Source organism: Pleurodeles waltl, chromosome 1_2, assembly GCF_031143425.1.
Source record: "Pleurodeles waltl isolate 20211129_DDA chromosome 1_2, aPleWal1.hap1.20221129, whole genome shotgun sequence".
In the NCBI taxonomy this organism is placed as follows: domain Eukaryota; kingdom Metazoa; phylum Chordata; class Amphibia; order Caudata; family Salamandridae; genus Pleurodeles; species Pleurodeles waltl.
Window position 1 is genome coordinate 158,584,119 of NC_090437.1, and position 12,445 is coordinate 158,596,563.

General features: G+C 45.4%; 1 protein-coding gene across 2 annotated transcripts in view; it reads right to left on the minus strand.

Annotated features, from left to right (window-relative positions):
- The window catches only part of GRSF1 (G-rich RNA sequence binding factor 1), a 463,146-nt gene that overhangs the window by 360,469 nt on the left and 90,232 nt on the right, over positions 1-12,445 (minus strand). The window lies entirely within an intron of this gene.

Here is a 12,445-nt window from a genome sequence, read left to right on the forward strand (position 1 = left end):
AAGCCACTGAGAGTCCTCGTCTGTGGGGTGCGACCCTGGTTCTGCATGGTCTGCTTTGATGCAGCTCCACTCACGGTCAAGACAAGTATGAAGAGACATCAAAGAAGATCATGTGTTGAAAGACCAAATTGGAGCGACACCAAAATGAGGGAAAATGGGCAAGTATACCAAGGTGGTCACTTTGGTAATGGTGACAATGGTTCTATCCCTGTAAGTGGCCATACCGCTTTTGGACACAACAACTTCAGCTGAACAAATCCTGCAGTCCATCAAGTCATCACACCAGGCCATAGAGGTTAAATAGGCGAGGTGTGCTTGGATGGGACCCTCCTGTGTCAATACCGTCACAACAGTCAATCAACGAATGTAGACTGAGGGTCAAATCTTTGAACTAGAGGGCACAATGCAAGAACTCATAACGGAGGCAAAAATACTAGTTCAGACCTCGGATAAACTGGTGGTGGGGATGAGGTGGAGCAATACCACCACAATAACCTCAAGTTCGTAGGGTTCCCAGAGGGATCAGAGGAGCAAAGCTCTGAAGTTTTTGTGGAACTGCAGCTGAAAAGCTTTATCCTAAATTGCCCCAAGAAGGCCCCACAGGTCCCCACAAGGCCCCTAGCAACAGGGTTCCTTAACAATATACAATTATAAAGGAATAATAAAAACAACAAGAGAATGGGAGGAGCTACGATTCCAAGCACAAAAGGTACTGGTCTAAGGAAGTCCTTCGAGCAGGTCAAGGAAAAGTTGCAATGGGTCTCAAATATAGGCTAATGTATCAAGCCAAGCTGTTAATCATTTCCAGGATAAAAGATACTTCTTTGAGTTGACAGAGCAGGCATGGTCTTAGGCAGAGGAGTACCCAAAGCTGGGACGCATCAAAAAACTGCTCTGAAGCATGGGCCTCCAGTGAGACAGAGCATAAAGGACATAAGCCCTGTCGTAGAAGGTTAACCAGGCACAATAAAACGAAAACTGGAACTAAATCAATCCAGACAGTAGAGGAAGAATGCAACACAAAGGACACCTATGGCTTAAATGGATGTGGCGCACCGGGGCAAGGTCGTGACTACTGTTGAGTCTTGCTCCACAGGTGAAATGAGCCTATCTTGCCTGGCAGAAACATGGCCAAAGCACACAGCATGTACACAGCTAATGCACTGTACAGCAGTGTTGAACTCTTAACAGGGACCTTTCAAACAAAGGGTGGGGTGGAGCAAGGCTATCTTGCCGGCCACCACACTGGCACAAAAAGGCAGGAGCAAGTGCCTATCAATGCAAAAAAATAGGGTGCACTTCCTGGGTGCCTTGCTGCATTTTATAGTTTGTTGCCTCACTAAGTTTAGTTATGCCAGAGAAGCGCCATAGCATAGGTAGTTCTAGTTTATAACATAATAGGGGTTGCTTTGAGAGAACTAGGCCCACACGGAATAGTTGTTTAAGATGCAAACAACAAACATTTTATGTCTCTATAGTGTAGCAAGGGGCTTGGTTATTGTTTGGACAGAAAAGTCCTTCGCATGGTGACTGACTTGCACCCCTGCCCTGAGTGCCCTGGTGCAAATATTTTATCTTGGGCGAACACAGATCATGCGAGACCTAGGCCTGTCTCACGGATTTCGGCGTTACTGGACCAGGAGGTGCACCCAAAGCACTATCCTGAAATTTAGTAAAAGGTTATTGCCCTTACCAAAGAGTTAAGTAGCACGAGCATGGTGGCGGCAGCATACCATGTTTTAGTAATGATGATCAGTAGTGTAAACAGGCCTTTTTACCTATGTCACTTGAGTGGTCCTACCGGCCCACTCATGTAAAGTTCCACGGTTGTGTGCTTAACACACTTTTGGCCTACATTTGTTAACATGTAGCACTGGGCAGCACACGTGTGTTGTGATGTATGTGTGCTTTTGAGTGGGGCGATACATGGAGGCCTGTTGGTTCCTCATTGGAATCCCAGGGTCTTGGGGAACGGAGGTGGACAAGACATATCTGTGGATTGAGATCTGTGGATTGCTACAATCCAGACAGCTGGGTGGGACACAGTGGAGGGAGAGCCAGGTTTTCCTGGGAACTTCAAAAGGACACTGGTTCTGGCAAAGTCACTGATTAGCGGGTCCTGGGTCCATCTGACAAAGGGACAAGGTAATCATAAAGCAGAGCGCTGGGGAGGGTGGAGGCAGTTGGTTGGCTTTGTAACCTTTTGATGGGCATCTGTTAATGACACTGACATCCATTTGTGATCCTCTAGCCACTCCAATGGTCTGTGTGGTGTGGGGCTATCAAGAGCGGAATTGCTTCCTGGACAAACAGGACAGAGAAATGGGCACTTCAAAGTAAGCACCCCCCACAACACAAACATCAAACAATATGGTCCTGATTTACAATTTGGCAGAGGGGGTTACTCCATCACAAACGTGATGGCTATCCCGTCCACTGTATTACAATCACATAATAGCCTATGGAGTTCGTAATACCACTGATCAGGCCATCTGCCCAAGCGCCTCTGTTCACGACCTCCAAATGCCGGTTGGAGAGGCGCAGTGAGGATTAAGAGCTTATTGCCCTTGAACATCACTGTGACAAGATAAGGCCCTTCTCAGTATTGTGACCCATAAGGAGTTGTCCCGTTCGTCCACACCTCTACCACCCTCTCACCCAATAATCAAGATGGGGGTGTCATGAAGAGAAAGGGCTGTTAGCCCTGAATATCTGTGTGTCCGTGAAGTGTAGTGGGATGCGACCCATGGAAGCCAAGCATTACTTCAATTACCTGAACCCAGACACACCCAAGACCTTCTGCTGGACTCAGGAAGTCTTACAGCAAGAGGAGTATCACGGATGCCTGCCACCTCACCCACAGCATCCAAACTTCTGCTCACAGTCGGGCTGCTGACGCATGCCTCGGCTTGCAGAACCACAACTCAAATGAGATGGAGTAAAGCTGATTGACCGGCCACTGGGCATTGTGGGGGAGCTTACTCTGACTAGAAGCGCTGAGACACTGACTTAACAAGCCATTGTAGAACCTCTAAGCCTTGTACATGATAAGAGAGCCTAACATGAATGTCATACACATGAACGGGGAATATCCACAATCCTTAGACTGGTAAGTGGGACTCCGGGTTTACCGAAGTGACGGCCAAGTCTGCCTTATGAAGACTATTTTTTGCTGTGTGGAGTACATTACTTTGAGTTTATACAAATTTTTCCTAAAATTAAGTATCATGCTTGACAATCACTTTTTGGGGTTGCTGAACATGTTTTTGATTTGTGAGTCGGTATACACCTTGTACCTACCTGCTCTCTAGAGGAGCCTTGGACTGTTTCATCCGCGCTGTCACTGAATGTCAAGTGCTTAAGTGGTACTTGGCCAAGTGACTCAAACACAATAGTAGGTCAGGCCCAGGGAAATTAGGAGTAATAAACCTCAACCCCCACAGTTGGACCCAGTAGCTAATTATTGTTTCTTGTTCCTTGGCCCTCTGGAATGGGTTCTGACAGCTATGTTTCATTGTGCTGTGGGCCCGGCAACTTTGTCAGGCACATACTATTCATTTTTTTTTTTTTTTAGAGACTCCAAGAGCACCAAGTTTCAGTGTAACCAGAAGAGGGCTATGAATGTAGTGGCACCACTTATGGGTCACACTAAAATAGTCAATGGGAATGTTAATGGCCTCCTGCACACAATTAAGAGGGGGCTGCTCTAAAAGCAAAGGATATGGGGCGGACAGTGTTGATCCATGAGATCCATTTGCTGGTGTCTAAGCGTCTTTCCTTGTCAGTCAGGACTTCCCTGTGGCAATGCATGCGGGCTTCATAGGGGGATTGCAATACTCCTTGGTGTAATTTGCTCTTTCAAATAACTCTGATATGGAGAGACCCTCATGGCAGCTATATGGCTGCCACAGGAAGGCTGTCTGGCAGGCAGATGTCCTTCATAAAGTGTATATGACCCCAGCCTTTCTAAAATGATAGAGCCTTCTAATGTCATGGTTTCTCCCAGGAAATTTAATCATGGGTGGAGACACTAATGGGGTTCCGAATTGGTCCAAAGACCAGCTCAGCAAAAGTGTATAACCCCCTGAGAAGACAGACATGTCTTGCATTTTTTTGGGTGCAATGGGTCTGGTGGACATATGATGCCACTTTCACCATGACTGCAGGGAATATACTTTCTATTGAGGCACACACAATCATTCTCTAAGCTAGACTGTATCCTTTAATTCAAGGGGAGTATACACATGAAACAGCAGCATCGAATTCCAGCCCACAACCGCTCACTGGTGGAGATGGTGCTCAATTGAGAACCGCATAAAGAGAGATGGGTGGTAACCTAACACGTGGCACTTGTTAGATGCAGACTTCAAAACTTACATAACCACAGTGGCAATCAATTACTTTGCTATAAATTATGGCATGACGAGGTCCTGTGTCGCAGTCTGGGAAGCTTTAAAGAAGTTTAGCCTCAGTAGAAGTATAAGAGACAGTGCCTAGATGTACACATGGTCACAGGCAGTGGATCCATTGCCCAGGCATTCATGGAGTTCTGTTATAAAATGTAGAAGGGTTTGTCCACCACAGCTCCCTCCGAAGTGAAATAATTGATATTGCACCTTCCAGAAAAGCATCTCAAAGACTGAACAAGGGTATGACTAATTAGAAATAGGAGAGGATGAACTAGGCCAGCTCTACAGGTCCTTCAGGGTGACAGGACTCCAGGCCCCAAAGGGTTTGCAAAATAATTCTTCAAAGCACTATTGAAGTTCGACTTGCCACCTGTAATGGGAATGCTGGAGACAGGAGGGCACTTGAAAAGTGACACTTCCCATCAAACTTGCAACTGGCCAAAATAGGCCTCGTACACAAATCCGTTAAGCTCTTGAAAAACATGCTCCTTGAAGCCCAATCAACCTTAATAAACTTAGAGGGTAAGATGATTGCAAAGATGTTGGCCACCTGCCTGACTGAAGTGATCAATTCCTTGAAACACTCAGATCAGAGTGCTTTCATGCCAGCCCAAGCTCTAACTCATTGGAATTGTTCCAATAAGTAGAGGCTCCCTTGATTTTGAACACAACTTTGATTAAGTGGGATGGGGGCATCTATTCTCCCTTATGAAGACAATACATTTTGTGCCCAGGTTCCTAGGGAACACTCTTTACTATGCACAAACCTGAGTGCTATGGTGAAGGTAGGGAGGGCTGGGGGAGTGTTTGTCGCAATCACTGCTGGAGTATAAGGTGACCTGACGTGACTGCCCTTAATCCCCAATACTCTTTGTCATCAATACTGAATCATTCGCACAGTGGTTTGGAAGAGACACCTTGGTGAAGGGGTTTGATTGGTCACTTAGTTCAGACAATCTTCTGGTTCTCTTACAAGAATCCGCTAGGTCGTTGCCCCAAATGTTACAGATTTCCCCTTTTGGCTAATTCTCCAACCTAAAAATAAATCTAAATAAATCTGTAGTCCGCCTATTGAGGGTGAACGAATCAGATCTGGAGTGTGCATAAGGGCTGACGGAACAATGGAGCTTCTGCCAACTGGTGTGTTAGAAATAGGTTCTCTAGTTGGCAGAAGTATGCACCCTGTCCAGGTAGGGGCCACAATCCTAGTCAGGGTAAGTCAGATTTATACCCTCAGCATCTGGTAGCTTGGCACACAGCAGTGAGGCGTAACTTAAGAGGCAATGAGTAAAGTGTATGTGCAACACTTAAATTACAGTAACAGTGAAAAAGAGAACTTTTATCTAAATAAAACAAGACTAAAATGACAAAAATCCAATAAGCAAAAGTCGAGATATACATTTTTAAAGATTAAATGTAAAAACAGAGCTTAGAATTCAAGAGCATTCAAAAGGTTACTTGAGATCAAGAAGGACGGGTGCAAATCCAAAGTTCAGGCCGACTGCGATGGAGGCAAGGCCAACTACAGAACCCATACAGGGTCCGCTAAAACAGCAGCTTGGCTGGAGCAAGCGCCAAGGAGCAAATGTGATGGCGATGTGTCGATATTTTCCACACAGTCGGGTCACTGTGTCATTGTTGAGCCTCACGGTCTGGTCCTGCGCAGCGTAAAAATCAGTTGAGACTGATGCAATGCGTCGTCATTGAGCAGCGCAGGCTACAGATCAGTTGTCGTCAAGCAGCCTCTGTGTCAAAGGAGCAATGCACTGACTGTCCATACGCAGTTGGGTTGATGCACTATTTTTTGCAGAAAACAACTGCATAACCCACTTTGGAGGCCCAGGGCTACAGGGGTGCATCTCAGAAAAGGGGGGCTACAGGGGGGCATCTTACAGATGGCAGAGTCCAGCAGTACTAGGAGAGTTGCAGGCATTCTCAGACTGCAGGAGCACAGGGGGCAAGCCAACAAGCCCTTGGAGAATCTTGGATTCAAGAATGTAGAGAACAGGTCAAGTCTTTTTCACTACAGGCATGAAGAAGCAGACAGCAAGCCAACACAGCAAAGCAAGGAGCAAAGTGGCAGTCCCTCCTACAGCACAGCACACAGCAAGCAGTAGGCCAAGTTGGCAATGCAGTTGCAGAGGGGCAGTCCCTCCTGGCAGCACAGCAGTCCTTCCTGGCAAGACTTATAAGACAGTAAATGTGCCTTTGAAAGGGGGTGACTTTAAAGAGGCCTCGGAAGATTACAAGGTCCCTGCCCTTCCTTGCCTGGATCCAGACACCCTACAGGGGGGTATTCAGCCATTTGTGTGAGGAGAGGCACAGCCCTATTAAGGTTTAAGTGTCAGCTCCTCCCTCCCATGTAGACCAGGAAGATCCATCAGCCTGGTAATGGGCCATCAGGATGCAATAGCCACACCCCAGTTCCCTTTGTGTGTGACTGTCTAAAAGGAATGAACAAAGTCCAGCTGCCATCCACGCCAGACGTGTATCCAGAGACAGGCAGAGGCACAGAATGGCTAAAGTAAGAAAATTCCAACTTTCTAAAAGTGGCATTTTCAGGCTTACAACTTAAACACCGCCTTCACATTAGGTTGTGATTTTAAAACGTAAGCCCAGAGACACCAAAATCCACATTTATATTTTATCCTAATTGGGTATTACACTTCAAAGAGGTTTTAAGGCAATTCCAATGTTAACGTATGGAAGAGAAGCCTTGTAGGAGGAAAAAAATAATTTGACTCTTTATCACTACCAAGTCATGTTAAAATTACAAGTCCATGTTCACCTTTTTTAAATACACTGCACCCTGCACTTGGGGCTAATGAGGGCCTTCCTTAGGGGTGACTTACGTGTAATAAAAAGGAAGGTTTGGGCTTGGCAAGTGGGTGCACTTGCCAAGTCAGAATGGCAGTTTAAAACTGCACACATAGGCTCTGCAGTGGCAGGCCGAAGGCATGTTTGGAGGGCTACTGCAGTGGGTGGCACAATCAGTGCTGCAGGCTCACTAGTAGTATTTCAATTGCAGGTCCTGGGCGCATACAGTGCACTTTACTAAGGACTTACAAGTAAATTAAATATGCCAGTTGTGTATAAGCCAATGTTACCTTGTTTAGAATACAGAGCAACTGCACTTTAGCACTGGTCAGCAGTGGTATAGTGCCCAGAATACTAAAGCCAACAAATACAAATTCAGCAAAAAGTGGAGGGGAAAGGCAAAAACTCTGAGGATGACCCCACAGAAAGGGACAAGCCCAATATCCTCCATGTGGGAACCCCCAATTCATGTGTGATGTATTTGTTGTTATTGTCACCTGTAGGGTTGGGTCTTTGAAGTCTCTTCCCTTCTGTGTATTTTGGGTGTACCACCTGTAATGCCTGATAGACTCTGAGTGAAACCAACACTAGATCCTCCATGTCCCCCTGCACTGTGATGCTAAGCACTTTTGAAAAGGGTCACATGTGTAGTCTTGCATGTGGTACTACTGATATGCAAGATGCCAGCATCCCTAGACAACACATCACCGTTTTGACTGATAGGCGACAATGTAGCTGAAAAAGAGATTGAGGACTCTGTGGATTGGGATAAGCTTTTGCTGTGATCGAATTGAGTATGGCTCCAAGGTAAAGCTGTATCTGGAATGGTTGTAGATGGGATTTGGTCGCAGTTATTCTGAATCCCAGTTTGTATAGCTGGTTGGTTGTGTTTTTAGTGTCTGGCAGACATTTTTGTTTGCTGGAACTCTTTATCAGCCAATCATCCAGATATGAAAATACATGTATGTTTCCATTCGCAGACTTCCAACCTACTGCATCTAAGCATTTGGTGAACACACATGGGGCTGTGGTTACACCGAATGGTAGTACTTTAAAATTGATAATGGCGTCCACTTACCACAAACCATATTTACTGGCGAGGAAACTGATGGGATTGGTATATGAAGTATGTGTCCTTCAGATCTAGTGCTGTCATTAACTCACCTTCCTGTAGTAGTAGTAGTATTACATCTCGTAGTGTCATCATGTGTAAATGTTTGACAGGATGTAGTGATTTACTGGGTCTAAGTCCAATATGGGATGCAGCATTCCATTTTTGTTTGGTATTAAGAAGTATAAGGAGTGTACTCCTTTTCCTTGATATTTGAATGGGACAGCTTATATGGCCCCTTTTGGTAATAATGACTTCACATCTTCCTTCAGCAGATGTACATGATGAGGATTGAGGGTGTGTTTCTTTGGAGTGCTTTGGGTTTTAGACAATATCCTTGTTTCACCCATTGGCCCGATGTGATTTGTGGCCTCAGCTGATGGAACTGTTGTAGCTTTCCCTCGGCAGGCGATGTGTGATCGGGGGTGGGGGGGTAATGGTTGACAAGTCACTGATTCAAGGTAGAGGCTCCCTTTGTGGGTCGTCTTCTATCTTTTCCTCTGGGTTTGAAACCACCATTGTAGAATCCACGGGCTGACTGTTTGGGGATATTGCTGTTGTTGAAAACTTGGGGGCAAAGTGTGTTACTTTTTGAGGCCCCTCTGCTTTGGAATCTCCAAAAGGACTGTTTCAGAGTATTTGTTTGTAAAGTATTCATTGACTTGGCGTTTTTTGTGTCCTTCTGGATATTTTCGAGTTGTGTTTGTGTTTGACCATAGGGCCAAAGAGGTGTTCTCCATCATATGGAATGTTCAAAATATGCTGTGAAACATCTGGCTTGAACCCGGATATGAGAAGCAATGCATGACAGCGTAACATTATTAAGGAACTGATACCTCTTGCAGCTTTGTCTTCGCTATCCAGTGCAGACCTAATTGGTGTGTTAAAGATCGGCCTCTTCCCCTTTCTTTTAGTATTCGTCAGGGAGATGTTGTAATAGTTCTTCCATCTCATCCCATGTTGCTCTATTATTCCGAGATAGGAGACCAAAAGAGTTTGCTATCCTCCAGTGATACGCATGTCCTGTGGCCACTCTCTTCCCTGTTGCGTCAATATGTTTACTTTCCTTCTCGGAAGGCAGGGCTTACCCTGAACTCTGTGATGCAGCTCTTTTTCATGCTGTAGTCACTACTAAAGAGTCTGCAGCAGGGTATCCTCTGATGTAAAGTGGATCCGAAGATGAGGGCTTGTATTTTCATTCAATCCTGGACATAAGCGATTGTAATAGATTTTCATTTATAGCTGCTGTTTAATAGATGGCTCCTCCAAGTTATTAAAAAGACGCCTAAAGACGTGTTTTGTTTTGTTTTAATTTCAAAACTTTTTAGACAAAGAGAAAATTGTAAAACAAGAAGACTATACAACAGTTGGAAAAGCATCATTGGCAACACAACATTTGTATGTAGAGCTTGGGTGGTCCACATTAGTCACATCAAGATCGGAGGTTGTTACATGCATGAATACAATTAAAACTGCTGTAAAGTACGCTGCATACCAGCATTCGTGGGAAAGGAAGAGTAAAACTGATTTAATAAATATGTAAAAAAAAAAATAGGGTGAAGAGGGGAAGTTAGGAGGGAGGGAAGAACTAGTGGGGATGAACGCCTAGTATTAGATAGTGGTAGCATAAGGGCTATGAGAATTATGATAAGTCAGACCAGTATACTAAAGGTCAATGGGCCGGTATGGAATTGGTTTGGTAGCTTGTCTTGTTCGGAGTGATAGTGTACATTTAGGGGAGGGGAAATCAATGAATTTGAGGTAGCAGTCAATGTTATCCCATAGTGTCTTTTTCGCTGAGATCCATGGATACTGAGTGGATATGATTGCATGAGCTCCTCTAGTGTACCCACGCCATTCCCACCAGGCATGAAGGGAGACACTAACGATTTCCATGAGGAGAGGTTTAGTTTTGTGTGACATAGTAAATAGGAGATGAGCTAATAGCAGTTCTTGAGGCAGGTTCATAGAATATGGGGGAAGGTAGACTCCGCAGAGAGAATGAGAAGCAGCTGGAAAAATTTGTATGAAATATGTTGTTGATAGTTTCATGGACTTTAGTCCTGAAGTTTATCAGGCGAGGTCACTCCTATAACATGTGTCTCAGGTCTGCATGGCGGGGGGTGGGAGTTGCAGCTCCAGCAATTAATGTGGTCTAAAATGCCCAGTGGGAAAGTCGATATGGTGTGAAATAAGCCTTGTGTATAATGAAGAATTTGGTCTGAGGATTTAAGTTCAGCAGCTCTGCCTTCAACACCGTCTGTCACCACACCCTCCGCACATGCCTCCACGACGCAGGGATCCGCCACAAAGCTCTGGATTGGATCACATCCTTCCTCTCCGGTAGAACCCAGAGCGTCCGCCTCCCTTCCTTCCTTTCTGAAGCTACCAAGACCATCTTTGGCGTTCCCCAAGGATCCTCACTCAGCCCAACCCTTTTTAACATCTACATGGCACCGCTCGCCAACATCGTCCGATCCCACAACCTCAACATCATCTCCTACGCTGACGACACCCAGCTGATCCTCTCACTCACCAAAGACCCCGCCACCGCCAAAACCAACCTCCATGACGGAATAAAGGCCATCGCCAACTGGATGGAGAGGAGCTACCTAAAAAACTGAACTCAGACAAGACTGAGATCCTCATCCTCAGCTCAAACTGCTCTGCATGGGACGACTCCTGGTGGCCAGCCACCCTAGGAACCGCACCAACACCCACCAACCACGCACACAACTTAGGTTTCATCCTAGACTCTGCGCTTACCATGACCCAGCAAGTCAACACCGTCTCACCTTCCTGCTTCAACCCCCTCTGCATGATCTTCAGATGGAGCCCCACCAAAACCAGAAGGACTGTCACCCACGCCCTCGTCAGCAGCAGACTGGACTATGGCAACACGCTTTACGCAGGAACCACGGGCAAGCTCCAGAAAAAATTAGTGTATACAGAACGCCGCCGCAAGCCTCATCCTCCTCATCCCACGCCGCAACCACATCTCAGCCCACCTGAGACACCTACACTGGCTCCCCGTCAACAAGAGGATCACCTTTTAACTCCTCATCCATGCTCACAAAGCACTCCACAGCGCTGGCCCTGCCTACCTCAACTCACCTTCCACACTCCCAACCGCCAACTCCACTCCGCTAACTTCGCTCTCGCCACCGTCCCTCGCATCCACCGAACTACAGCTAGCGGCAGATCTTTCTCCTACCTCGCCGCCAAGACCTGGAACTCCCTCGCCATCCACCTAAGACAGACCCAGGACCTGCTGAGTTTCAGGAAACGCCTCAAGACCTGTCTGTTCGAGCAGTAGCACTCTCCCCCGTCCTTTCAGCACCTTGAGATCCTAGCGGGTGAGTAGCGCACTCTACAAATGATTGATTGATTGATTGATTCACAGTGAGGCAATATATTAACTTGCTGACCCAAGATCTCCTATCCACACACCTTGGTAATTATATTTTCTATTATTCTCAAAAAGAACACAGATATGCATCATCTTTTGACTAAACAGATTTTTTGGAGAAAAAAAACAATACAGACGTTTTGTTTGCATTGTCAACTTTTGTAACTGTATCGTAAGTTTGTAACCCCTCAAAAGACGTTTTGAAAACACCCCTCATTGTTCAATATAAAATGATGGCAGAATCCCCATACTAAAGAGACTGAAGTTGGAGCTTACGAAGTCTAGAATGGTGGCTCCGATTCACTCATCTGAAAGATCACAAGTACACAAGTTAAAGAGTAGCAGCGCAAGCACGCAACCTTGCTCGATGCCTCTGACAATCTTCTTCAATAGATGGCTATTTTGAGGCAATTTAACACGGACCCGTGTTCCAATAGATTACTGGCCCTTAACTTTTTACTTCTGTGGATGCTCAACCAGTCACAACTAGAAGCCATGGACACCTGCTTAAGCAATTACTACCATTTGAATTCTAAACCAATGCACAAAAATACAGAATGTATACATCAATTAAAGTCACTCAATAAGAACTACTTAAATTAATTAATATAAAATACATGTGAAAATCTCAATTTTAAACATAAGTTTGGACCTTTTTAAAATGTAGTTTCATTTTTAAAAGACAGAACGATATGCATA